The following is a 23,472-nucleotide window of genomic DNA, read 5'->3' on the forward strand; positions in this document are numbered from 1 at the left end:
AGGAACTGGGCAACTGAAAACCTGTAGGAGAAGGGAACAGATGAATTGGCAAGAGAGAATAAAATGTAAATGTCTTGCTCTAAGAGATAACAAACATATTTAAATGCCTAAATAGTATCTCTCTACTTCTTTTGTCTAATAGCAACAGTTACACTTGTGTAGCAAACTAATTAGTAAAAGATTTTGCAAATCCAGCACTATTAAGAGAATGCAGAAGTGTTAGACTGGAGGGAACCTACCTGTTGGGAGGTGAAAGTTTTGATTAGCATGATTAGCCTGTAGCCAATTTCAGGTAGGAAAAAAAAAACAAAAAAAACAAAAAAAACCAGTTTGACTGACTTCCTGCCCCTCTTGTCTCTGACAAAAGTGAAATTTACTTCTGACATAGAACTTAGTTTCCTTTTTGTGCTTGCTTATGCTTTCTGGAAATGGAAATGTAAAAATGGAGAAACAAATACTTTAAATGCTAAAATCATTGATACAATTCAGGCAAAAGAGGATAAACTAGGATTAGTAGAAAATATCAGTGGGATCTTTACAAGAAATAGGAGAAGTTTATATACTTCAGTAAAATGTAAAACCATCTGCTTTCATTTACAGCATAGGGCACACTGTTATAGCCCTGGGGTATGTTGGAGTAATCACTGAGGAGGCAGAAAAGAGAGCTGATGTATTTGGATAAGACATGATGTCTCTTGAGCAAAAAATTACATGGTACTCCCAACCAGGCAGGCAAGATAGTTATATAAAAAGTTAGATGTGCATGCTCTCTAAATTCTTGTAGTTTCCTTTTACATTTGTGTGCTGAAGATAGCACTGAACTTTAAGTATTTTACAAACTTTTTTTGCCATATTCATTCTTGATGAGTAAGCAGAATATTGTTGTTACAGTATGGAAAATCAAATTGAATTTTCCATTCTGCATGTATTTTTTTCCATTAACATGGAAGGTTGATAAGGCTTTTGCTGAAAGGATCATATTTAAGTCATCGTCTTTCTATTTAGAACTTAGTTTCTGGAAGTGCGGAATGCTTTTTGGTGCCAAATTAAGAGCAATGCTGACAAATCAGTGGTTTGAGCATACTTGGTCTGTAGAACACTTCAGCTTGCAGAGCAAATAACTGTTCTCAGCATTTACTATTTTTTTGAAGCTGATGAAGCATTTGAGCTGCTACTTTTAAGTTGGTTCTTATTAATTTTATATCAAAGTAATCTGAAGCTAAATGTTCGTGTATCATACTATGGAAATCCAGCTTAGGTATTTTTACAAATGGATGGTCTTCTGTTTTGGTGGGAGCCTCCCAGGAAGGTAATAGCAAGCCCCGTTTTCAGTTGCAGAGGAAGGTCTTAGAAATGCTTTTTCAGCTGGCACTGCTTTTCTAGCTTAGTTACTAATGCTGAATTGGATTTGGGTCTTTAAAAAACATAGCCATTTCATAACAGATGCAGAAAAAGTTAGTTGATGTCTCCCTGTGAGCCAGTGTGAAGAAGTGGTTTACTAAGGGTATGACTTTCTCAGGCAGTTGAGCTGAATGAGTTGGGATGCTTTGGTTTGGCCCATCAGGAGGTGTGCAAAAGTGTTTAGAGATTCCTGCTTGCTTTTCTTGATGGCAAGTTAAACATTTTGGGATAAGTGGTTTAAGACAGTAGAATACTTCCAAATATTTTTTTCCATCTTTCTAAAGGAATAAGAATAATTCAGTGTTGATTGAAGAAAAGTAGTACATTCATATTTTTATCACTCTTTATTTAACTGTATTTTTACAAGGTGCCTTCTTTCATTTTGGTGCTTGCTGAAGTGTTCTATAGTATAGCATATCTGCTGTCAAATAAAATGTTCAGATTTTATTCTGTAAATTATAGTTCGCTCTATATCCTGACCTTCCTTTCAACATAGCAAGTACCAAGCCTACTTGTTTTCATATTGCTACCTAACTTTTGATGTACCCTAAGATGAGTTTCTATATGCAAGGTGACCGTTTCATCCCTTTCTAGAATATTCAAAAAATAATTATTCCTCAATCCTGAACCAGCCAGGTGGTTTAGGGAAGCAAGAGTTCATACAACTGATGTCTTTCCAGTTACTGAAAATGCTAAACTGTTGAATTTGCATCTGAATAGCTGTTGGAGATTTTCAGTAGTGAAAGTTTCTCAGACCCTGAAGAATTCTGCCATGTATTAGATTAGTAATCCTTCCCTCATGATGTAATGACATAATACACAACATTCCTGGTCCAGCTGCTAAAGAGGTGTTTAAACTGAGATGGAAAACAGATACAGAATAACTGAAAAACAAACAATTAGAGAAAAGAGAAGACATAATTACCACTGACAGGCCTGTTGAGATTTACTGTAACAACAATGGCAAATCTCAAAATTTAAGAATTAGGTTGTTAGCTTCATGAGCGTGCCAGTCTGCCACTGCTGCTGAAGTAAACAGTCTTCCTGGCCATTCTTTCCCTGCCTTAGGCATGTGTTGTAAATCAGATTGCAAAATTTTCTGGATTGCAGTGCATTTCTGTGCTAAATTAGCTCTAACCTGTACCCAAATATGATGTTGTCAGAAAGGAGTGTGGGGATAGAAGCAAATACTTAGGGACTAGGGGACATTGTTATGCCCTGAGCTACCGTGCTGATTCTTGAGATTTTTTTTTTTTACTTGATTTTAGGCATGATGTCTATGTAAACTGCCTACCTTTTCCTGTATACTGAAGTATCTTCTGGGTTTGTGCTTGTAGAAGGGAAGGCTCTGCAAACATCTGACTGACTCAGCAATTAGTAAACTAAGTGCAATGGTATTTCTAGGAAGAAATCTTAACGTTTGCAGCATGAATTGGGAAACTGCTGTATTGCTACATTGCTAAATGCTGCATTAAAACAGCAGTGCTTTTTTTTTTTTTTTTTTGAAAAGCTAATTCATTGGTTTATTGTCTCAGTTTCCTCATCCTTGTTATGACAGTGTTAATAGCACTCAGTATTCTGTTTCAACTACCTGTTACCGATTTTTACAGAAAGGGACAAGAAAGAATTTAGGATCCATATTACCAACTGAATCCATTGTTTTGGAAACTTGATAACATAACATTTCCTGTGTTCCTTCGTGGCAAACAAAAATTCCTGAAATAGGGACCATTATCTCACCTGAAGCCAGAAAATGCTTGCCTGCCTGTTTCTACTTAAAAGAATGGAAGAATTTTTTTTTTTTTTTTGTTTAAAGTGATCTTCCTACTCTTGCAAATGAGAAATGATAGTCATTTGTCAGCTCAGCTAAATTCCAGATACTGTTGCAAGCAGCAGAGCTTTGCCTGGAGGCAGATGAAGATAGCTGAAACTAGAATTTCTGTGGGAGGGTTAGTATTTGTGTGTGAAGACATATGCTCAGTCAAGCAGTTTGTTGTTTTAGGGTACGTATTCTCCTGTTGACACTGACAGACAGTCTTACTGAAATGCTTTAAATCTGGCAGAAGGCAGCAAACCTTTCCCTCTTCACTTGCATTTATTTCCTTCATCACAAAAATTTTGTTTTAAATAGAGCTTTAATATTTTCAAATAACTGAGTCCCCAGGCCAGACTTCTCCTAGGGGAGGTTTTATGTATTACTTCTGTGCCCTAGGATAAGTTTTTTTTTTTCTAAAGGTTTACTTTTATGTGCTGAGTTAAAGCCTTCCTAATAAGCAGTGTGTTATTTTGGACTTTGGAGTTAGGATATGCTTGTTCACCTCTTAAACTCTGATATTTCCGTTACTTACTGGGGGGCTAATGTTGTAATGTGTGATAGTATAGGGCTTCATAAAAGCTGGTGGACAAGAATACAATTTTCTCACTCTCCTCTTTAACAAGTGCTAATTACATCTTGCAAGAGAATACTTTGTATTTGATTTGTGAGGGTTTTTTATGGTTACATTTGGTTCTTAAGTTAGTAAATATATAAACAGCCTTTTTTTAGTGCTGTATCCAGCCATAAATCACTTGGTTTAGAGTAAGGACTCTAATGTTACTACTTCTTTTGCAGTGAAGGTATAGAGCTGAACAGACAGTAGATTGTCTCTTATGCCACAGTGCTGGAAGGAATGATTTCTCAGTGTCTAAACAGCCATAATTAGATGTGTGGAGCAGTGGTTTTACTTTGGGGACTTTCTACCACTTAGCACTTTATTATCTTCATGAGAAAATATTATATCATTGAGATCCTTTATAAATGCTGGGAAGCAGTGTGTAAACTTGACATTTGCTTTTACAAATTTACCAGTTGATTTATTTCAAGTACTGCCTGTTGTGAATGACAAGTTTTAGGATCTTGCTTGGATATCTCCCCCTCCCACTTTTCTCACTTTAAGTAATATGCTACAGTGCACGCTATAATGCTGTATGTGTGTGATCTCCAAAAAAGCTAAGCCTTTGGTCAAAAGTAGAGCAATTCTGTAGTTCCCTTTCTCTACGTATAGGACAGAGTTACTGTAATTTTATTGTCCCACAGTTGCCTGCTGCCACTTGCAAACTGATTTTGTGGCTTGTAGAAGGCTGAGGTTGTGATTTTTTTTTTTTTTTTTTTTTTAAGCACCATTAAAGCAGCATATTTGAATATGCGTAATTTTGCATTCCTGTGATCATCTCTGAGGTAATGGGAAATATCTGTAGGTATCTTACTTTCTGTAGTTCATTAAAAATTATCAGTGGAAATGGAGATACTGGGTATGACAATAACTCAGGTAATTTTTTTTTTTTTCTAAACTGTTCCCCCACACCCTTCCCCTGTAAGCTTTCCTACTCTTTGGGTTTTCTGTATCAGATCAAAAAATGAGAGGTTACAGATTATTCAACTGAGTATTATACCTGAGAATATATCAGGCAGCTTTCCTGAAGCTCACTGTTCACTGTTGGAGGAAGCATTGATCATCACAGGGCACGCAGTTTTACTGAATGTTTACGAAGGCAGCTGTGATTGATTTTAATGTAGTTGTGTATTAAGCTATTTCCTATTCATAAATAAATAGGATTTTTTTCATCAGGAGGTCTGAGAACTTCTTTCTAATGAGTCAGAGGAGACCAGAAAAGGTTAAACAGAAAGCATCATCTTTCTCAGCTGAAGGGATCCTGTGTTTGTTTGCCAGTGTTTGTCACGTACACTTTTTCTAGCAAAGAACAGTGCTTTGAAAGTGGAAGTCGAGCCGCATTCGTAATAACTAAATGAATAAATCCACTTTGCATGTGTACTACGTGTGCACAGGTATGTACACACATTTCCATATACGTAGCTGGGGCTAATGCCAGTTGGCATACAGGAGGGGGTTGATGATTCTGCCTCGCTGCTGCTGCTTGGTTTAAGGCTGTTGCCATGCTCACTTTTTTGGGGGAAGATGACTACTTGAACTGTTACAGTAAGGGATGATTATCTGATGTCTCCTGAGCTTCATGTGACTTGTGGTGAAGAATTGTCATTGAGGTCCAAAGTCGGTGCTGTCTATACAGGAAATGTGTTGCCTCTGATGTCAGGGGTGTGCATCTGCTGTTGGTCCCACCTGAGTGCTCGTGAGCAGGGGGAGAGAAGACAAGACTGGAGTTTGACACTATTGCATCATAGGGTAGGAAGGTGGAGATTGTGAGAGGGAAGTACAGCTCCAATCACTAAGTTTGCAGCATCCCACTACAATAGAAATATTACTGAAAAACTAAATTACCCACTCCTTATAAACAAACAAAACAAACAGAAAACTTATAGTTGACAATAAATCTTATTTTTTTTGTCTTCTGGGTTCCTTCATAGTGAGTGCTTTGTCAGCTGAAGGAGCTGAGAGGTGGCTAATGCATTTTGCACCGTGGCTCACATCCTCCATACGAATCTGTGCTGGTTGCTTTGCATACTTGTGAGGGTAGTGTTCCCTGGAGGCTGAAGAGAAGGTGGAGAGGGTATCTGCCAGCTCGCAGCAGTCAACACACAACTCTGTTGATAGTCCCACTGAAGTCAAGCATGCCCATACCATTGATGCTCCATGCTCATAAGTAAGGCTGATGTATATTAATGCTGTCAAAATAAACTGGTTTTGCTGATTGCTTTACTAATGTTTTTGAATCATGATAGTTAAGAAAAACTTCCATCATCTTTACAGACCTGTAGTGCTGCTCCCGATTTGCAAACAATTTGGGTTTTGTCTTTCTGGAGAGCAGTTGTGAGGTTGTGAAAGATAGTTATTTTTCTTTTTTGAGTTGCGCAATTCCGTGTAGGTACTGTTTGAATTATGAAAAAGGTATTTTGTACAGTCCACAGAGATTTAGTAATGATGCTGAATATGGTAGTAGACACTTTACTGTTGAAAGCAGTAGATTGTCTTGTATTTTTTTTTTTTTGTGCTTTCTAGCAGTGTAGTACTCTCAAGCAAAGTGAAAATAAGCTTTGCTGCAGTCTTGATTTGGGGGTGGGGCAGTGGAGGGTGCATTTTTCAGTTGACTACTAAATGTGTTTACTTAAAAATCCCCCTATGGGTTCAATCACTCTTGGTCCCTGTCATACGCTGCTAGTGTTGGCTTGTGTTGCTTTGAGTCAGTGTCCCCGGAAGACAGAAGGCCCGTGAGAGGAAGGGGCTGCTGTGTTGTTTGCACAGCTGTACGTGCCAGCCTCATTGCTTGGTTGGTGAACAACACGTTGGGGAAGGCCAAGAAAAGTAAGGGTATACACGGTAGATTTCAGCCTGATTGAAATAACTGTTACCTTGACAATTTTTTGTAAGTTTGGGGGACATAGTTTGATAGCAGTGTGTCCTTTATACCTGCTAAACACATACCTGTGTTCATGGTTTTGCTGATTGTATTATGAATTCTGCCTATGAATATTATTTTTTGACAAATTGCACGCAGGAAAAAAAAAATCTTTGGATTGTTTTCGTTATGGAAGATTTATTCAAATGATTATTTTCCTTGCTGTCCTTTTGTATAAGATAAAGCCGTGGAGACTTGCAGAATAAAACTGTGGTGGTTTTGTTGTATGCTCTGTTTATTGTATGTACTGTTGGTGACTTCAAGACCAACAGGTAGAAGATGTGGTTCTCTCTGTTACAAATCTGTTTTCTCTGGAGTTTCATCTAATTATTTTCTCTCCTTTTCATACTTTCCTGTTCACACCCTTTTTATGATGTTTCTGACCAAGTACAGGGTCATACCATTGGACTGAGCTAGTAGAAAATTATGCTGACCAAATGGAGTCGGCTACATACTTTATGGCATCAGTATGATTTTGTGTGTGTGTGTGGGGAGAAGTGTCACTGAATAAACAGAAACTGACTGTACAGGCTGGGAAGATAATACATGACTAAAATCATACACTCAATCCATATTATATTGAGGAAGAGGTGAAAGTGGTAAGTGGGATAATGACAATTAGGAATAGATATTTCATTATGCATAGGTAGTTCTGCATGATTGTTGCTGTTATTAACATTAAGGGTGTCAGAAGAAAGTTCTCTGAATAATGGGAATGCAAATATTGAGACTCTTCAGTATAGACAGTTACTTGAATAAGAGACGATTATAGTTTTCACTTTACAAACATTTGTGTCTGTGAATCCGGTCAGCATATCAGAGTGGCTGGCTAAAATTTGTTTAGGTTTAAATTAAAGCTCAGAGTATTGAATTCGCCTGAAAAGTAAATTTTCAAAAAAACCTTTCCTTGTTGCTAGGTGCCACTTAGAAAAGCTAAGGCACCCACTGTGCAGAGGGTCTGGTGCTTGTGAGGACAGAACATTTAGCTGGTGGTAATGGAGTATAAATCAGGACAGTAAAAATTATTGGCAAGGGAGATCTCTGCCTAGAAGCATCCTCATCTAACTTTCATCCTATGAAATACTTGGAGTTGATGTGAGAACTTTTTATTAACAGAAGCTGCTTGGATTCCACATTTCCAAATCCTAGCTCCAACAATTTTTTTTTGAGGTCTATAAGCTATTTGTATGCACAGTTTAAAGCAGAAGTAGTCTTCAGTTTAAATTGTGTAGCAGTGTAACATGTCATGGAGCACTGAAAGCTAATGGCTACTTGGTAGCCTTAATCCACCTACTGGTAACTGCTATTGCAGCAGATGTTTTCTTGGTTTTGTTCACCTACATATTCTGTTATTGGTGTCCAGGTCTCTTAACCCACTTGCTTGTCCACTTCAGCAGTGTGTGTAGGTTATTACTTTTTTTATGGGTTACTTTGTATTTACATCTAGATAATGAAAGGATACAGTACATCTTCTTCACCTTGTTCTCTTTTACCTGTTTCTGGCTAAAATGGCTTTTGTTTTGAGTTGGAACCATGAGAAAATCACCATCCAGTTCTGCATGCATACTGTGCCTTAATGTTTGTTCTTGACAGGATATAAAGGAAAATCCAGCTAGAGTAGAAACATACTGAAGAGAGGTAGTTACAGGTGAGAGATAGTCCTCTCTTTGAACACGCAGTTTAGGAAGCAAATTTGGAAGCCTTATTGTGAAGATCGGAAACATGTCATCGAGCCAATCTATCATCCTCTGCAACAGGAAGCTTGTGGACTGGAGAAAGCCACATGTGATACTCTTACAGAGAAAGCTAAGGAAACATGGCCTAGACAAAAAAAAAGCTATTTTAGGGTGTGTGTAAAATCATTAGGTTAACGGTAGCCAGAGTTTTATTTTTCAGTAGCTCGCTTTCAGCAAGGGAAATCATATTGTATGGGTTTTTGCGTAGTTGTTGCAGTTTATTGTTCTTGTTCATGAACTGGGTAATGGAATAGCATATGGTTATGAAATCTGAAGACAAGAAGTGTTTGGGAATAAGTGCAGATACGTGAAGTTGCGATGGCAACTCAGAAGAATCATGAATGTTGGAAAGATGGCCTGAAAGAATAGGATGTGATTTAGAAGAATAAGTGAAATGCTTTATATTTAGGTCAAAATAACATAATAGTAAGATGGAGAACAACTGTTTTAAGTTCTTCCTGCCATCCCATTCCCCTCCCCAATCTAGGACAAGCCATAGCAAGAAGAGGTGTGTGTATGTATTGGCATGAAGAAATGGTGGTATAATCAGGAGGACATGTATCAGTTTTGGCCATTGTACTTCAAGAAAGATGTAGGCACAGTTAATTTGCCTCAGGAGAGTAATGGTAATGACTGGTGATACAGAAAAGATGGTACGTGCAGAAGGAATGACTGAATTGGCATTTTTGTAACCCAAAGAAAAGATAAAGGGAAATTATAAGCTTTTAAGTGTGTGGAAGTTCACTACAAAAAAGCGAACATTTGCCCTTGGTAGATGCATCTTGCTTATTAATAGCAACATAGCCCATTCTCTGTGTGTCCTGCTCTCATTGTTCGCTTTCTGTTTGTGTGTTTTATAAGAGCTATTTCTGCTCACTGTCTGGACAACACTGAATAAAGAGCCTGTCATCTTAGGATCATATAGAAGAAATATATAAATTAACAAAACCACTAAAATATGAATCTTCATCTAACCAGATAGATGTATAGATAGATACTTCAGTTAAAACTCTTGCGCAGATAGAAGAAAATTTGCTCCCAGATTTGACAGCTATTTAGCCAGTAATGGACTAGTTTCCCTGTCTGTAAAAATGGATCATGTTCTCCACCTCTACAAGGCACTTGAGTTTTACTGAAGAAAAGTGATTTAAAAAAAAAAAAGCTAATTTAGTGTAGACAATGCTGATTTTGTTTTTGTGTATTGCATGTTACAGTGCAACGTGTAGAGCCTAGTTAGACATATCATGGAAGTCTGTAAGTCTGTGTGTTTAACTTTCTTTGAAGGCTCTAATTAATTTGCTTTGATAAAGGTGGTTTCGTGTCTCCACAATTATGTCATGATCTTTCAATATTTAGCACTTTCAGAAAGATAACAATCGTGATTTATAGTACGTGTCCTGCTGGGTATGTCTTGGATCATCTTCTGATCTGTATTTTTCTGGCCCTTTGAAACTGCCCTATTTTATTCAGATTTGGTAAAAATTTGCATTATTTCTGGGAGATCCATAGCCAGTTCTTTTAAAATTCAGATTGTAAGCCACTTCTGTGGATATAAAACTGCTTACTCTTCCTATTCTATCAGTATGCTTTATCAGTATTTTAATATCCTCAGATGGAGAACAAAATTAGGAATTGAAACTTTTTGCCTTTCTACTTTGATATACAAAAAAATGGCAAACTGCCAAGTATTATACTTACTTCATCTGACTCAGTACTGAGGTAGTAATTTGTTTCAGAATAAGCAGTTGAAAAACATCTTCTCTATCATTGCCAATCTTAGCTTTTCTTACCATGTGCTTCCTCCATACTGTCATGTTGTTACAGTGTCAGCATCTTGTTTTTTTTTCTCTTGGACATAATTTTTCATCTGGACAGACAATATGTAAAGCTAACAGCTTAAGCAGGTAGAGCAATAAACTTGAATAATTTAGTAGGCTCATATGTAATATAGCAAATACAACACATAAGCTCATAATTTATGGCAAATACTACTTAAGTGTAGGTCAGTTACAGTTGCATTAAAAATTGAAAAAATCTGCTTTCTTGTCTGTTAAGATGTTCTGTTTACTTTTCAGCTGCTTAGAATTTCCTTCAAGCATTGCTGCATTATTTGGGTAAAGGAAGAGATTTGAGGAAATTCATTCAGTATTGCTAAAATTTTAACAGATAAGACTTGGACAGGCTCAGGCATCATTTTTCAGGTGTCAGGTTTTTTTAGAAGTGAAAAAGCATTACTACTTAAGCATCAGGTCTGTGTTAATTTAATAACACCTTTTTTTTTTTACAAAAGCTGTCGTTATAAATGCTAATGTTTGACTTGTGGGCGAGAGATGAAGGAATGTGAAAAAAACCTACATCTATAAGCTAGAATATGTATGGGAAAATTTAGTCCAAAAAAATTATGATCTGGGGAGCTGCTCATGTGAATGTGTGCCGTTGAGGAGGCTGTTTTCTAGCCTTATTGAGAACAATTCATAGTTTGTTGTGCTAAATGTTCATGATTGGATAGAGGGCGACATATATAGAACTCAAAAATAGATAACTGCTTATTTGGGAGGACAGGCAGTCCTCCCACTTAAATCATATCATCTGAAAGGCTAAAAAATTTTGATGACTTGTTCCACCTCTCCACTCTACCCTGCATATGTTGTTTTCCTCACAGGCTCAGTTCTTTTTAGAAGCAGTCATTTGACTCTTTCTCCCTTGTACAGGATTTCGGATTTTGAAGTCTTAAATACTGGGAAACTTTCCTCCCCTTCCACCTCAAGCTCTGCCAGAACTGAGCTGGGAACTTATTTGAATTTCTGTTCTTCTTCTAGGACAACCTTAAGACCTTGTGGATGGAAGACCTCTTTTGCTTCTACATTGGTGTCAGAATGGCCTAGGCAGGTCTGTTGCTCTATGGTTCCTACCAGAGTCGCTCCACAGCAATGTATTGGGATTTTGCCACCAGTGCTAGTGGACCATCCAGATGGCTGTAAACCTGCAGAGGAGGTTAGTACAAAATGTGATCCAGGAATTTTTTATGCTTTGGTCAGGTCTGTCTGCTTTGGATGTATCTTAGAGCAAAGGGAGCACTGAAAGACTACATGTATGCTACTACTATGTCATTGCAGTGTCCTGGGTTTGCGTGGCAAGGTTTTGGTAGCGGGGGCCACAGGGGTGGCTGCTGTGAGAAGCTGCTGGAGCTTCCCCTGTGCCTGACAGAGCCAGTGCAGCCGGCTCCGAGAGGGACCCGCCGCTGGCCAAGGCCGGGCCCAGCAGCCATGGCGGTAGCGCCGCTGGGGCAACGTATTTAAGCAGGGGGAAAAAAATCCCAGAAAACCGTTACAGAACTGCAGCCAGAGAGGGGAGTGAGGGTACGTGAGAGGAACAACCCTGCAGGCACCAAGGGCAGTGAAGGAGGAGGGGGAGGAGGTGCTCCAGGCACCGGAGCAGCCCGCGGGGAAGCCCACGGTGAGGCAGGCCGCGCCCTCGGCCCGTGGGGAAGCCCACGGTGAGGCAGGCCGCGCCCTCAGCCCGTGGGGAAGCCCACGGTGAGGCAGGCCGCGCCCTCAGCCCGTGGGGAAGCCCACGGTGAGGCAGGCCACGCCCTCGGCCCGTGGAGGTTAACGGTGGAGCAGTTACCCAGGTAACTAACCCAGGGAGTGAAGTTAAGCTCAGGAAGAAGGGAGTCATAGGGGGAAGGTGTTTTAAGATTTTGTTTTTACTTCTCATTATCCTACTCTGGTTTGATTGGTAATAAATTAATTTCCCCAAGTCTAGTCTGTTTTGTGAGTCACACTAATTGCTGAGTGATCTCTCCCTGTCCTTATCTCCACCCATGAGCCTTTCATTATTTTTTCTCTCCCCTGTCCTGCTGAGGAGGGGAAGTGACAGAGCGGCTTTGGTGGGCACCTGGTGTCCAGTCCAGATCAACCCACCACATGTATATTCCATATTTTTCTGTTCCTTCAGCATCCTGGTGGACCAGTTAAGCTGTCTGCAGCTATTAAACAGGTGTCCATTAGAATCCTCTTAGATATCAGCACAAATCTAATTTATCTGTTATTGTGGTTGTTTCTGGGTATTGGAAAATACAATATCCAAGTGGGTAAAGCCACCCCATTTTTAGTTCTCCTGAATTACCTTTACTCTCTTAATACAATATCATCTTGAAAAGGGTGATCTAGGCCAATGAGCTGGAATTCAGTTCAATTTTCCATCCAGCTGAACTAAGAAAGCCTGGTTTTTATTTTCTGTGTTTTTACAGTAAAGATGGTTCCCTTGTCAGACAAGAGATGCCTTATTAAACTACCACTGTGTAGTCACTGGCTGCCCAATGAGGTGTTCAACAACTAAGTTCTCATCAAGCCTTCTCTCTGTATGCATCTCCCACTTGCTACTGTTTTTTTAAGCATGACTGAAACAAAGTGGAGAACGAAAATTTAACAGGACAGATGGGCAAAGATGTGATACAAGTCTGGTTCCTTTGGCAGCTCCATTGATACTTCTTTCTCTGTAGCCCAGCCACCTCTTCTGTGATGGTTGACCCTAACAGTGAGCTTGAGGTAACAGATTTCAGTGGAAATAACTGCCGTAGGGGGGCATACCCGATTGGTCTTCATTCTTTGGTCTGGGTCTGCACTGGGAGACTGATGTGGCTGAAAAAACACAGTTGTTTTTGGTTATATTTCAGTTTTATCAGTTCCCTGATTGAGTTTCTTCATTGCTGTGTAATTTTTTCCTGGCAAAGCAGAAGGCTGGCACGTTGGAATGAGAGAGAAGATGGAGTAGCAACTACTTACACAGTATGCTGGTGAATCTTTAACCATGGCCTAACCAAGTGCTGTGGCTTCTCAGGCATGTCTGCTCTCTTTCGTTGTAAAGATTCTGGCATTTTCAGAGAAGCTGAAAATCTATCAGAAGAGTTGCTGAAAAGTAATTTTAAATGAATTGGAGCACAGAATTTTAAAAGAGGCTTTAAAAAGTATCTTATTTAATTTAAATTTAAAAATTGATTGTATTACTCAAAAACTGCGGTCTCCCCTAACTGTACAGCTAAATTTGCAAAACAGTTCCATAATATTCCCTTTTTTAATGTTTTCTGACAGATTAACCTTTTTTATGGTGACATGTTTTTCTCTTGGCTTCTAGTCAGGTATGAGTTTTGAATTGTAAAAAAGCTTAAGTTGCTTTATGCCTTCAAAAATGATGTGTCAAATTAAATATATAAACTGGCTTTTACAAAGTGCCTGACAACTTCTGGAAAAAATTGGCAAAGTAATAAGCACCTAAGTATGTGAAGAAATTTAAGTAATTTAGTGAAGTCTAATAAATCTCTGCCATACCTAATGTTGTACTCATGATTTTCTCTATGCCGCTGTGCAGAAAATTTTTAGCATCAATCTTATAGGTAACTGGGAAAAAAGTGAACTCTTTCAAGAAATAATCTTTCTGCCTTAAATTACATAGCATAGAATCATAGAATGGTTTGGGTTGGAAGGGACCTTAAAGATTGTCAAGTCCAACACCCCCTGCCACGGGCAGGGACCCCTTCCCCCAGCCCAGGGTGCTCCCAGCCCCGTCCAACCTGGCCTTGAACCCTTCCAAGGAGGGGGCAGCCACAGCTGCTCTGGGCACCCTGGGCCAGTGTCTCACCACCCTCACAGTAGAGAATTTCTTCCTTCCTTACATCTAATCTAAATCTCCCCTCTTTCAGTTTCAAACCATTAACCCTCGTCCTATCCCTGCACTTCCTGAGAAAGAGTCCCTCTCCATCTCTCCTGTAGCCCCCTTTAAGTACTGGAAAGCCACTGCAAGGTCTCCGCAGAGCCTTCTCTTCTCCAGGCTGAACAATCCCAGCTCTCTCAGCCTGTCTTCATACGAGAGGTGCTCCAGCCCCTGACCATCTTTGTGGCCGCCTCTGGACCTGCTCCAACAAGTCCATGTCCTTCTGATGTTGGGGGCCCCAGAGCTGGACACAGTACTCCAGTGGGGTCTCACGAGGACGGAATAGAGGGGGGGAATCCCCTCCTTTGACCTGCTGGCCACACTTCTCTTCATGCAGCCCAGGATACCGTTGGCTTTCTGGGCTGTGAGCGCACGTTGCTGGCTCGTAGTAAGTTTTCCACCCACTGATACCCATTCAAAGTAGAACCCAAACCACAAACATTGCCTACTTTAGAAATAGACTTTACATAGACAAATTTATGGGTCTTTGAAGAAAATGTCATGGTTGTTCTTTTTACACCATGTGTACATTCACATGGATGGACAATAGAAATAAAGAACTTAGAAGCATGGTATTTCTCAGGCTTGTGTTGTCAGAGATCTCTGGGAAGACAGAATTAAGAAAAACTGTATCTAAAGCAAGTGTGTATAAGTAACAGGGAAAGTGAAGGATGGATGGGAAGAATCTTATCTTTAGTGCAATAGTGTACTTGTTAATTAAGTATGAAACAGTTGTTAGCAGCAGAAGTTACCTGCTGAGCAGACAGTTTTATGTCAAAATAGACTTCATGTGTGAATCTATGCTTAAGAGCTATATGGCCTGTCTGTATAAGTACAGCCATTTGCTTTCCATGTAGAATTTATATTCACATACGGATATAGCAAAGGAGCAGAATTTTTTTTTGGTGAGAAATATTGAAATAATTTTATTAATTTATCACAGAATTCAACAATGCTAGCATTCTTTTTCCCCCCATATCTGATTAGGCTTTTCTTTCTAGAGAAAGAGAAATAAGCATATATTCTGATTTTTTTTATTTGTGTGTGTGTATGCACTGGGTTTTTTGGATGGAGATGTGATCTTTTCCCTATATTTCAAAAAGTGTTTAGCCCTTCAAAACCGCTGAGTTACTTTTCATTAGAATTTTGGTGTTTCCCTGGATGTGGTGGGGTGTGTGTGGTATTTATTTTTTTTTTTCTTTTTTTTAATATCTGCAGTGTCACTGTTAAAGGGATGAGAAGTAAAACTTGTTAACAAAATCTTTGAATTATTTACCATTCTTCATTTTACTTGAGATAATATAACCCACCATGTGTGAAATGACTGTCAACCTTATTTTGTCAAGTTATATTTCTTAATTCTTTAAGTCTTCATGTTTGGTTTATAACCTGATATCTGTTTGTATTTGATTTGTCAGCAAGTTCTGCAGTTACTCTAGGCAGAATTCAGCCAACTTCTCTAGGAAAAACATCCTATGGCCCAGCACATAACATAAATTTTTCTTTACTTGTATTGTTTTCAAAGTGTTTCTTCTGGAACACTTGATTCTTAAAATATTTACTACATATATTGAAGGCAGGGAAAAAATGGTTTTTGAATGTATTTGGTGTTTCTTCAAGTTCGTCTTCTTTATTTTTAATCTACAATAGAAAGTCTTCAGGATTAGAGGTTTCTGAAGCTGCGCCCATAAGTACGGTTGAATCTGTTCACTGCAATTTACTCTATGTTACCAGAAATCTCCTTTATAATCTTTTTTTCTAATTAGCTGACTTTGCTTTTCTTTAATTCAAATTCTTGTCCATTAGTGATTCATCTTTAATGATGAGTATTTGCCTATGTAATTTTCTGCCATCTTTAAAAGAGTTTGAAGAATTAATGAACAATTTTATTTCACTCTAGCTTTTGGCTTTGATATATATCTCAAGAATAATCAGAAGCTTTATGGAAGTTGGTTATTTTAGATCATTGGAGACTTAGCTTACAAGATTTAACAATTTCTTCTAACATGAGGAATGTTTCAAGAATGTCTTGTAAAGGATTTATTCACTTGATTATGCATAGTCTGCTTAGGTCTTTGTCTGTGAAAAATGTGTAACTAGCTTGGTGACAGTGAATTCTTCTGACCTTTAAGTAGTCAAAGATTGTTCCTTGAAATTTGTGATTCTGGAATGAGTGACACCTGAGTTGTTAGTGCTCTTCTAACTTCTGTCTTGATAGTGGAATAGAGTAAATTCCAAACCCCTTTGTGTTCATCAGTGTTTTAAGAACCACCTGCTTATTTCCTCAAAATACTTCAAAAGCAAATGCCTGCCTGATGTTTGTAAGTGTTGACATGTGCAGACGGAGGAAAGTATCATCTGCAGAAAATTCTACTGAGAATTTGACACATCTGTATGAAGAGTGATCTATTGATAAGGGTAATGTTCATTTTAGTTCAGTCTCAGCGGGTAAAAATTGAGTTTGCAGTTTGACATCTTCATTTAGGTCCCTTAAGATTTTCAAAGTCAATTTGATTTTCTGGACTATATAGAAACATTATAAAGGAAGATGGAAAATATGAGCAATGAGAATATAGAACAGTTTACTGTGGTTTTACTTCCACATAGTCTAATTTAGTGCATGTGATTTCTTAAAGAAGATTGCTTACAATTGTAAATTTATTTTTTTTCCATCAAGAATTGTAACTTTAAAATAAGTCCTGTCAGCTAGCCTGTTCTACTTATAGCTCATTTCGCACCTGCTAGATGATTTAAAATAGTCTTTGAAATGTGTGACTTCTCGATTATTAGAAATTCTTGACTGCTTGCATGCAATTGGTCATAGTGAACATATGCCTTAAAAGGCCAAGTGATGCTGGTTTTGGCTAGAAGCTTTCATGCTGTGTTACATCATGTCACAAGCCCAAGTATATAAAATATGTGGAGGTGTTTACAGGTTTTTGGTGCAGACAGCAAATACTATACTAATAGCCTAATCTCTACTACTCTGACTATCCTGTTGCAATATGAATTTTGTGTGGTTCAGCTTTTTATTTCTTAAAAGAGCCTTGGAGCTGGCATTTAGCTCTGATGTTGAAGCTAAAATTACTTAGTTTTAAAAAACAGTTTCCTCTGAGTAATGGTGAACTTGCAAGGTCTGTAGTTTGCATGCCAAAATGGTTTTTCTTGACGAAATGGAGGTTTTCACCTAGAACACCTGTGCTGATGTGACCTGGATTTTCCTCTTCTAGTCCCATAGTTTTGGGGTTGGAAGACCATCTAGCACAGCTCTTTGGGGATTTGTTAAAGATTGGGACCAGTTTGTAGGTATGGGATGGTGATTGGCAGGAGTGTTGCTGTACTGAAAAGGCTGAGTGCTAGGTCACCAGCTGTGAATCTTCCAAAATGAAAAACCAAAGAAAATCTCACCTCAGCCTTCTAGGACTCTGTGAAGGGTAGCAGAAGGCTCAAATAAGTCTTATTGATGCACCTTCAGCCACTAATTATTGTACATTGGGGATTTATGAGCTTGGTGCGTTGCTAACACTGACATTAAAATCCTCTCTTGCTGATGTTAGTAACAAAAGTTTTTCACTCGTGAGTCGCTCATTGTCTTCGTGCTGCCTGTGATACTCGCTGATGAAAATACTGTCCGTATTCTCTAGCTGGCTGTTACTCTGCCAAGTGCGCTCAGCAGCCCTCCCAGAGTGTGTTATGTGAAGTAGCTATGGCTTTGAAGAGGAATGTTTGCTCTCTGTCAGCATCTGAGGTGTCAGCAGCCCAATTTAAAACTGCAATTGCTTCAGGAAAAGAAAAAAACTGTCTGTCGGCTTATAAATCTGCTTTCCTAAAAGGATTGCCAATTCTGTAGCTGTCAGGAGAGGCAATATCTGCTGTTCAATGTAAGAAGGAAAAGATTTGAATAATGGTGGTTTGAACTTCCCTGCCAGTACTGTAATACCAAGTAACATAATGCCTATGCAAAAACTTAGTGCTACTGGCCTCAAGGTACTATATATCCATGTATTCATGTTGTTATGTGTTGTAATTAAATTGAACTAATGATGTACTCCTAATATTTGAAGCAGTACTGTAAAAATATATATAGGGGTTTTTTTAATAGGATTGGCAATATTAACTAATATACACTGATTGTTCACGGAGCATAATAGAAGTATCTTTTAAATCCCAAAGCAGTTGAGAGAATGGAAATGTCTGAAGGATCCCTCAAAAATAAGTGTCTATTTTTAGATAATTTTCATTCAACCTGGAGAGGAGATAAAAAAATGAAATTGTTGCCTCAGTCATTTGAAAGCTACTTTAAAGCCATGGAATAGGAGTCTAGTGAATCTCAGCTGTTTATATGACAGCAGCAGTCTTTGTACTTTTATTGTATTCTTGGTTTCCAACTTTTAGCTATGCTCTTGAGCTCTTGTGATATTTACAGTGATATTCTGATAGGGAGTATTTTGTCTCCCTGCTGGATCAATTTATTTTTTTTCTTGTATAGCAAAAGTTGTTGTAAAAAAAGAATGTAAATCCAGAATCTGTGGATTAAATTGGTTTTGGACTTTTATTATTTGATTAAAATATTGCTCACCTGGTCATTTGAAACCTTGCCCATTGCAGTTTCTTCCTGCAAGCAAGATAGGGCTTTCTTATAGTCAAACTAAAAAGTATCTGCTATGGCTGGAAAAAAAAAAAAAAAAAAGAACAAAGCCTTTCAGAGACTTTTATTTGAGGAGTTCTGTAAATAATATTTTATTTTATTCTCAAAAACTGTCTATTGGGAGAGTTTGGCATTAGGGGAATCCATGAGTTTGGATATTTGGGTTTGGGCTTTTGTAGTCTTCTAAAACCAACTTATAAACAGACCAAACCAAAACAAACCCACCCTAAGCACTGAGCTAGCACAGAGGAGTTTTATGACAAAGATCTGGCATCTGTGTTTGCTTCTGGAAGCAATTAATATAGGCCTTTTCATTTGTGTTCATTAGTCTTCTATGAATTCCAGGCTGGAAGAGTGGGAGTAGAAAGGACCCCGTGGATCACTGTGTTCAGTCCCCTACAGTGGTCTCTTATAAATCCACAGGATGACTCTTTGAAGCATCTTTGCTGAATAGATAGCTCTCCCTCTGCCCTTTCTTGTGAAAGACTGGTGCGCTATATGGTGGTTCTCATTTTATGTCCAAGGAGATTACTTAAATGATGCACCCAGAAACCTCACTGGCCTTTTTATCCATGCCTGGGTGACTGGCAGCTCACAGTGTCACTCTTAGGAGCCTTTGCTTTTTTGAAACACTTCAGCTGGTAGCAAAGTTGCATAATCAAATGCATACTATTGAACATATTTTATTAAATGTCATCTCGATTCTGTTATTTTAGTCCACAAACGCATCTTTCTTCCTACTCTATCACTTGACCCTTTTTAAGGACAGCAGGTCTTAAGATCTCCCCTCCAGATCTAGCACCAAAATTACTAAGGAAAATAGATGCTAGATAACTGAAGGTTCATTCTTGTAAGCCGACTAAGTTTTTTTCTAAGCATTTACAGTCTTTCTTGTAATCTTCTTGTTTATCCACATTATTTTTTGTATTAATCTTGATCTTCCTCACCCTAAATAACAATTTTCCTTGAGAGCTGTATTTAAAATGTTTTGCACTAGCTGACAGCAGTAACTTTGAAGTAATTTATAAATTGAATGAAATTTATGCTGTTCTAATTTTATCAAAATTATATTGCTTTTTATTCAACTTTTGATCTACTTATCCCTGATCATTCACTCAGTCTGTTCTAGAAACATTTGCAGTGTTTATATACTATATTGATTACTACATTAATGCATACTATGTTAATGTAGTATTCATATACTTTATTATATTAAACTAACCATATATGTCTGGACAGCTTGCTGTCCTTCTGAATATCCTTGCATTTCTGCCTGTTTCAGGTAGGATGTGTAGTAAGTTACCAGGCTTTTCTGCGATCACACTTTGAAATTTCACAGGGCAGTACTGGGCCCTACAGAAGGCATAATACAGCCCATCCTGGTTTTATTAGAGTAGTTAATCTCAGTTGATTTCATTTCAGCTTGGGTTTGATCATTTCCATGACCTTGTCCCTGTTGCAATTAATTTTCACATATCTCATCTTTATTAAATGGAGGTAAACTATATTTCTAGTATAATTAATGTTTGGGCCATACTAGGTAGTTATTAATCTCCACATGATTATTTTTATTTGAATAGTGCTGATGAGGAAAAGAATCAGGAGGGACTGTGTGGTAGTGGGAACTGCTTAAAAGTGTTGACCAAATACTTGCTTGTTTTCTTGGAAAATTTTGAGGAGATTTAATCAAGATAGTATATGTTGCTTACAAACTCATTTGAGAAACTGTTAAGCACTAATTTGCAAAATGATGAACTGTTTTCAGAAGTTAAATGATTGTAGTTAAGACGTTTCTGAAAAGTATAGGTACCAAAATAGCAATGTCTTTTAAATTAATTTTCTTGCAGTAATTGAAAGAGCTTGGTTTTGAAAGTGTTTCTACTCTGTTTAGAAATGTTATTTCCTTACTATAGATTTGTAGAAGTAATTAGAATTAATCATCAAAGTTTAGAGGTTAAGTAAAGACTATCTAGATAAGAAGGTCTGATCTAACTCCAACTATTCTATGATTCTAATTTGGGAGAATCAGAGGTTCAAAGTGCACAGTGACTTGGTTCCATAAAGTTATAAACAGACAAAATTGTGGCTGGAGCAAATACCTGTTGTTCCATTTTTGGCATTGCTTCTTCATGTGATGAACTGGGTTTTCATCTCACAAGAGCTTCTACTTTTATAAGCATATTTATGTGTTCTAATTTGTCTGTAGGAAAGCCTTTATGAACCAATAACTCTGCCTTTGTGTACGAAGTTCATCCTTGTTTTTCAAGTATAGTCAGATACCCTTATGTTTTATTCTTCATTCTAAGGCCTACCAGTTTTAGAAACGTAATTGATATTTTTTCAAATGATCAATTTAAAAAATTGACTTCTGAATTGAAAATTCACTTCTGATGAATGAAAAGTAGAGTTTTCCTACACAGAGCAAGATGACTAGAAATTGATTCTATTGACCTACATTTTTCAGATTTTTCTGGAGAGTAGGTTTGCTTTTAATTAATTGTTCTTATACTGCTTAGACTAGTATGATCTGTTTTCTCTCATCACTTCTTCAGAACTTACTGTTGCTGAACGGTACTGAATAGGTTTTTGAATACTAAAACCTTTCAAAATCCATCAAATGAGTGTAGCCCAATGAAAAGTACTTCTCTTGTGTTAACTTCTGAGCAGAATAGAGTACCAGCACCCTTGAGCTCACGAATATTTTTTTGCCTGATGAATGCTACCAGATGTGTGTTTGTTTCTAAGATACAGAATACATCTATTTTCCACAGGTGATGAGTTGACTCTCTGATTTGAATTTTTTTTTTTACATATGCTTTTATAGCATTGAAACTAGGTAATGCTTTGTTTATCCTCAAAATGACCTATTTACTGATGAGCTGATGGTAATAAGCTCTCTGCAAACAAGCACTAAAAATAATTTAACAGAGTGTGGGCCTGTAGAAAGAAAAAAAAACACCAAACATCAGCACGGGAGCAAGAGTAGTTCTGAGTCTAGTGTTGACATCACTTCTGTTTTCAACTATAGACATACTCAACTGGATAGGCCTCATTAATAGATGGAGTTTTAGACAATGCTCATATGACAATTTGCATTTGCTTCACTTTTTTAGAAGTTTGCTCAAAAATCCATACATATGCCTAATATGTTACCTTAGAGTATGCCAGTCTTTTCTCCCCCATTACTAAATAGACTGAGAAGCTGAAAATTCAGTTTTGTGTAATCTATCAACTATTCTTTAAGTACTGTTCAGTGACTCACTTTCCATTTGGTTTAAGTTGATATTAATAGTTTAGAAATAGCAAATGTTGTGTCAGGTTTTTGATGAGCCCTCTGTGCCAACTTCTATTTATTCATATCTGAAAGTCTGTAAAGCAAACTTTACGTCAGCTTTGTCTGTTTAGGTGCCACATCCAGTGTAGAATCCTGATTTGGTTGAATAATGGCAATGAAGTCCTTTGTCAGGTCTGTTACAAAGTCATACTGAAGACTGATCACTAGTATAAACAAAGATGAAGTTGGTCCAAAGACAAAAATGCCTGAATAGTCATGTGTCATACTGAAAAGAGTAAGCATTCTTTCTCATGCCAACTGTGCTGGTAAAAGAAAAGGTGAAGTGAAACAATGCACTTTATATGAGCAGTAATTTTAAAGATGACCTTTTTCTATAGTGTCAGGTGTATAATGGATTCTGTCAGGGGGGAAAAAAAAAACAAATCACTTGACCTTCAGAAGTAGCAAGACTTGAACGTACCCATTTTTCCTCCTTTCACTTTATTATTCTTAATAAGTTATAGCCTCTGTCTACTCTTTCTAAGATGTTTTTACTCCTGTGGTGTAAAGGTTTTGTTAGCTGTTACCCAGTATTTTGAAGGGAGGAAAAATACCTGTTTTTGCAAAAATCTTCAGTTTTATTACATTACTCAGTAGCAAAGGGAATTATTAAACCTATGTATTTTGGGATTATTGCTGTGATTACCTATGCAGTTGACTCTTTGCCATAAGGACACGCTGCTGATTCATGTTAAAGTTGCTCTCAGGCTCCAAAGGTTTCTTTCTGCAGAGCAGCTTCCCAGCCTGTTGACACCCAGCCTATATGGATAGTAAGGTTATTCCATGCTGGGTACGGTGCCTTCTACTTGCATTTATTGAACTTCTTGGGGTTTTCAACCTGCCTGTTTTTCTAGCCCCTGGATGTCCCTTGGATTGGCCACCCCGGGCCATTCCAGGGTACTGTTTCAGGGTGTTGTCTGCATATTCCACCCCCCAGTTGGGTGTCACCAGCAACCTTGCTGAGCATTCATTCAGTCCCATCCTCCAGCTTCGCAGTAAAGACACCAGTATCAGCTCCAGTTTTGACCTCTGAAGGACACCACCAGTGAATGTCTGTCAGCGGGACTTTGCACTGCTGGTCAAAACCTAGAGAGACTGTTGGTTCAGCTAGCCATCCACTCACCTGGTAGCCCACTTCTTCAGGTCATGTCTCGGTTCTGACAAAGTATTCTGGAAGACTGTCACAGTCCCTGTTAAAGTCAAGGTAAACAACATTCACTGCTCTTCCCTTGCTCACCAAACCAGTCCTCTCCTTAAAGCAAGCTGCCAGATTGGTCAAGTGTGATATG

General features: G+C 38.1%; 1 protein-coding gene across 3 annotated transcripts in view; it reads left to right on the plus strand.

Moving 5' to 3' along the window:
- The window catches only part of GALNT1 (polypeptide N-acetylgalactosaminyltransferase 1), a 114,294-nt gene that overhangs the window by 38,016 nt on the left and 52,806 nt on the right, over positions 1 to 23,472 (plus strand). For all 3 annotated transcript variants that reach the window (XM_042797882.1, XM_042797881.1, XM_033010719.2), the window contains exon 2: positions 11,309 to 11,483. The gene's annotated coding sequence lies outside the window, so the exon portion shown is untranslated. The remainder of the gene's footprint in view (positions 1 to 11,308; positions 11,484 to 23,472) is intronic.

This window comes from Tyto alba, unplaced genomic scaffold (assembly GCF_018691265.1).
Source record: "Tyto alba isolate M040663 unplaced genomic scaffold, T.alba_DEE_v4.0 Super-Scaffold_27, whole genome shotgun sequence".
NCBI lineage: Eukaryota > Metazoa > Chordata > Aves > Strigiformes > Tytonidae > Tyto > Tyto alba.